Source organism: Neophocaena asiaeorientalis, unplaced genomic scaffold (genome assembly GCF_003031525.2).
Source record: "Neophocaena asiaeorientalis asiaeorientalis breed wild unplaced genomic scaffold, Neophocaena_asiaeorientalis_V1.1 scaffold296, whole genome shotgun sequence".
In the NCBI taxonomy this organism is placed as follows: Eukaryota; Metazoa; Chordata; class Mammalia; order Artiodactyla; family Phocoenidae; genus Neophocaena; species Neophocaena asiaeorientalis.
In genome coordinates this window covers 1,625,146-1,630,536 of record NW_020175084.1, presented here as the reverse complement: position 1 = coordinate 1,630,536, position 5,391 = coordinate 1,625,146, and the positions used below count along the sequence as shown (strand labels likewise).

Sequence of the window (5,391 nt, the reverse complement as noted above, 5' to 3'; positions counted from 1 at the left end):
CAAACTCTGAGAATTAGCACAACAGGAAACTTCTAGAAGCTTGAAGAACGTAAAAAATCCACCTCCTATACAGTGATGGGAATGTAAATTGGTACAGCCACTATGGAGAACAGTACAGAGGTTCCTTAAAAAATTAAAAATAGAGCTACCATATGACGCAGCAATCCCACTCCTGGGCATATATCCAGAGAAAACCATAATTCAAAAGGATGCATGCGGGCTTCCCTGGTGGCACAGTGGCTGGGAGTCTGCCTGCCAGTGCAGGGGACAAGGGTTCGACCCTGCTCTGGGAGGATCCCATATGCTGCGGAGCAAATGAGCCCATTCGCCACAACTACTGAACCTGCACTCTAGAGCCCGTGAGCCACAACTACTGAGCCCACATGCCACAACTACTGAAGCCCACGCGCCTAGAGCCCGTGCTCCGCAACAAGAGAAGCCACCGCAATGAGAAGCCTGTGCACCGCAACAAAGGGTAGCCCCCACTTGCCACAACTAGAAAAAGCCTGCGCGCAGCAACAAAAGACCAAACTCAGCCAAAAATAAATAGATAGATAAATAAAATTTTTTTAAAAAAAGAGGATGCATGCACCCCGATGTTTATTGCAGCACTATTTACAATAGCCAGGACATGGAAGCAACCTAAATGTCCATCAACAGAGGAATGGATAAAGAAGATGTGGTACATATATACAATGGAATATTACTCAGCCTTAAAAAGGAACGAAATAGTGCCATTTGCAGAGATGTGGATGGACCAAGAGATTGTCATACAGAGTGAGATAAGTCAGAAAGAGAAAAACAAATATCATATAATATTGCTTACATGTGGAATCTAGAAAATGGTAAAGATGAAATTATTTGCAAAGCAGAAGTAGAGTCACAGATGTAGAGAACAAATGAATGGTTACCAAGGGGGTAACGGGGTGGGATGAATTGGGAGACTGGGACTGACATATATACACTGCTATGTATAAACTAGATAACTAATGAGAACCTGTAGTACAGCACAGGGAACTCTACTCAGTGCTCTGTGGTGACCTAAATGGGAAGGAAATATAAAAAGAGTGGGGGCTTTCCCTGGTGGTGCAGTGGTTAAGAATCCTCCTGCCAATGCAGGGGACGCAGGTTCGAGCCCTGGTCTGGGAAGATCCCACATGCTGCGGAGCAACTAAGCCCGTGTGCCACAACTACCGAGCCTGTGCTCTAGAGCCCACGAGCCACAACTACCGAAGCCCATGCAGCACCACTACTGAAGCCTGTGCGCCTAGAGCCCATGCTCCGCAACAAGAGAAGCCACCACAAGGAGAAGCCTGCGCACCACAATGAAGAGTAGCCCCCGCTCACCACAACTAGAGAAAGCCCACGTGCAGCAACAAAGACCCAGCGCAGCCAAAAATAAATAATTTTTTTTAAAAAAAAGATCCTTTCCCAGAATTGAGGAAATGGCAGCCACATTAAAAAATAATAATAATAAAATAAATTAAAAATAAATTTAAAAAGAGTGGATATATGTATACATATGACTGATTCACTTTGCTGCACAGCAAGAAACTAACACAACATTGTAAAGCAACTATACTCCAATAAAGATTAATTTTAAAAAAACCTAAAAACAGAGTTACCATATGATCCAGCAATCCCACTCCTGGGCATATATCTGGACAAAACCATAATTTGAAAAGATACAGGCACCACTGTGTTCATAATAGTACTATTTACAATAGCCAAGACATGGAAACAACCTAAATGTCCATTGACAAATGAATGGATAAAGAAGATGTGGTACATATATACAATGGAATATTACTCAGCCATAAAAAAACAATAAAATAATGCAGCAACATGGATGGCCCTAGAGATTATCCTACTAATTAAAGTCAGTCAGAAAGAGTAAGACAAATACCATATGATATCACTTATATGTGAAATCTAAAATATGACACAAATGAACTTATCTATGAAACAGACACACAGACATGGAGAACAGACTTGTTGTTGCCAAGGGGGAGGGGGAATGGGGGAGGGATGGATTGGGAGTTGGGATTAGTCTTACTATATAGTACAGGCAACTATATTCAATATCCTGTAATTAAACCATAATGGAAAAGAATATGAAAAAGAATATATGTATTATATATATATATAACTGAGTCATTTTTCTGTACATCAGAGACCAACACAACATTGTAAATCGACTATATTTTAATAAAATCAATTTGGGGGACTTCCCTGGTGGTCCAGTTAAGACTCCATGCTTCCACTGCAGGGGGCATGGGTTCCATCCCTGGTTGGGGAATTAAGATCTCACATGCTGCGTGCAGTGCAGCCAAAAAAATGAAATGAAATGAAAATAAATAAAATAAAATAAAAATCCTATAGGGAGTTCCCTGGTGGCCTAGTGGTTAGGATTCCAGGCCGGGGTTCAATCCCTGGTCAGGGAACTGCAATCCCACAAGCCATGGTGCAGTGTGGCCAAAAAAAAAAAAATCCTATAGGTTCCAAAAGAGTTTAGGGAAACTCATGAGAGATAGATCCAAAACAAAAGAAAATTAAAAGAAAATTTCCCAAGGCCCGGGTTCAATCCCTGGTTGGGGAACTAAGATCCCACAAGGGGCCGGGTACAACCAAAATACAAAAAGAAACCTTTTGATAGTATTGAAAAATACTGTCACCTCATGTCATGTGCATGAGCACCATAGGGTCAGGGATACAGCAGCTGTCAGGTGGGCGGGGAAGAGACTGAGGCCACAGCGTGAGGGACGCCCCAGCCCCTCTACGTCTATGTCTGGCAGAACCAGTGTGAGATAAAGAGGCAACCCTTCCGAGCAGCCCGGAAAATCAAGAGTTTGGGTCGGACCTTTGAGCAGACACCAAGATAGTGAGGAGCCAGAAGAAAAGCAGAGATTATGGCGCTGAAACGAATTAATAAGGAACTTAGTGATTTGGCCCATGACCCCCCAGCACAATGTTCTGCAGGTCCAGTTGGGGATGATGTTTCATTGACAAGTCACAATTATGGGACTTAATGACAACCCATATCAAGGTGGTGTATTCTTTTTGACAATTCATCTTCCTACAGACTACTCTCCCTTCAAACCAGGTTGCATTTACCATAAGAATTTATCATCAAAATATCAACAGGAATGGCTACATCTGTTTTGATATTCTAAGATCACAGTTGTCACCTGCTTTAACTATTTTTCAAGTTCTTTTATCCATTTGTTCACTGCTGTGTGATCCAAACCCAGATGACCCCCTAATACCAGAGATTGCATGGATCTATAAGACAGACAGAGATAAGTACGACAGAATATCTCAGGAATGGACTCAGAAGTATGCCATGTGATGCTGCCTTAAGGTCAGAATAGCCCACATTACAGCTGGAACAAACTTTAAATTACTGTTCCTTTTTTGATTTTCTTATCCAGCTGCTCCCCTATGAGACCTTGTCTTTTTAAATTTTATTTTCTGTTTACCTCCCTCCATTCATTCACATGTTCATCTGAGAAGACTTAAGCTCTTCCAGCTTTGGACAATAACTGCTTTTGAAACTGTAAAGTAGTTACAAGAGAACAGTGGCCAAGATTCAAAAATTTTTTTTAAATGGAGCATGTATATTATATGGCCAAAGTCTTCACTCTAATTTGGTTATAAGACTAAAACCATTACTCACAGCTCTAACATACTGAAGAAGCATTTGAGGGGGAGGGAGATGGATGCTCAGTTGTCACATCAAAGGAAGCAGCATTATTCTAGCAGCATCCATTCTTGTTTAAGTCTTCCACTGTTAGAGATTTGAGGTTACATGATATACTTTATGCTCATAACTGATGTGGCTAGAGGATTGGTATTGAATTGATAGGATCAGCAGAACAGAAAATGTGATGTATTTTATGCATGTCAATAAAGGAATGGCCTGTTCTTGTCCTACAGAGAATGGAAATTGGAAGTCAAACACCCTTCATATTCCAAAATGGGGACTCAAACATCTTGTAATTTTCATTTAAATTGTTAGGTGGCTTGAAGCTATTAGTTAATCTATTTTCCAATAATATACTGTTTAATATAGCCCTGAATAAATGATGCAAGTTGTCAATGGATAAGTGATCAACTAATAGCTCTGCTGGTAATTGATTTATTTTTCTTCATTAAAGTTGCACAGGGCTTCCCTGGCGGCGCAGTGGTTGGGAGTCCGCCTGCCGATGCAGGGGACATGGGTTCTTGCCCCGGTCTTAAAAAAAAAAAAAAAGATTTAAAGTTGCACAAACTGATGAAAAAAAATACTATCACCTCACAGAAAAAACCCAATACTTGAACAGAAAATTCACAAAACAGTTAACAAGGCTCGTAATCAACATCACTAATAATTTTTTAGATACATTAAGATAACGTGTTTCCTATAAATAAGAACGGAACAATTTTAAGGTGAATATTACTTGTTAGTAAATAAGAGTCGAGTGAAAGAGACATTCTCATATGCTGCAGGTAGGAGTGAAAATTCACACAACCTTTCTGGAAAAAGTCTGGCAATATGCACTGATAACCTTGTCACTATATGTCTAAGAAGCTGTCATAATAAATAAGCTGCAATACTTGCAAAAATTTTATTATTACTACAAATGTTCCTGTTTATAATAGCACTCTTATTTATAAACACATTATTATTTATAACAGCATTATTATTTATAAAAGCAGAAAACTGGGAACAACTTAAATGCCCAAAGTGAGTCCAATTTTAAGTAAATTATGGTACCATGAGATATGGGAGTTCTTTGAAATGTAAACATTTTAACAGTGAGAAATGCTTATGTTAGAAGTGTGTAAGCAAGAGAAATCAAGATCAAATGGCGTAGATAGACTGCTCCCAGCCATGTTAAAATAGCCCAGAAAGAGACCAAATCGAAAGGCTCCAAAGTCCTCATAGTGACTACTTCTGTATGTACGACTATGGATGATTTATTTTTTCCTTCTTTATATGTTTCGTACTATCTTTGAAATGGCTATCAATTACTATTTTTGTAATCAAGAAAAGGGGAACTGAAAAAAAAAGGAGGAAAGATAGAGTAAGTTGTGGTTATTTCAAGCAGCTCCCTAAAAGTTAACAACCTGATGACTCCAGGAGGAGCCAGACTGTTGAGATGATTCAACCATTGTCTTTGTTCATAGGTTTCTATAAGAAAGGCTAACAAATACCAAAGCTTCCAGGTAAGAGATATCTGCAAAAATGGAATGCATGGGCATGGAAAGGACTAGAGATGGGCTGTGTAGGATCTAGAGAAGGGTGGTAATGGACTCCCAAAGGGGTTATACTGAAACAGCATCTGCTCCACCTTCAGAATAAAATAGCCAGAAGGGAAAATGAAGCAAGCTCATCAACACAACCAACTG

The 5,391-nt window shown here is 39.7% G+C and overlaps 1 pseudogene; it reads left to right on the top strand.

Annotated features, from left to right (window-relative positions):
• Nucleotides 1-2,909: 2,909 nt before the first annotated feature.
• LOC112412487 (ubiquitin-conjugating enzyme E2 D3 pseudogene) lies at nucleotides 2,910-3,349 on the top strand (annotated as a pseudogene).
• Nucleotides 3,350-5,391: the final 2,042 nt, after the last annotated feature.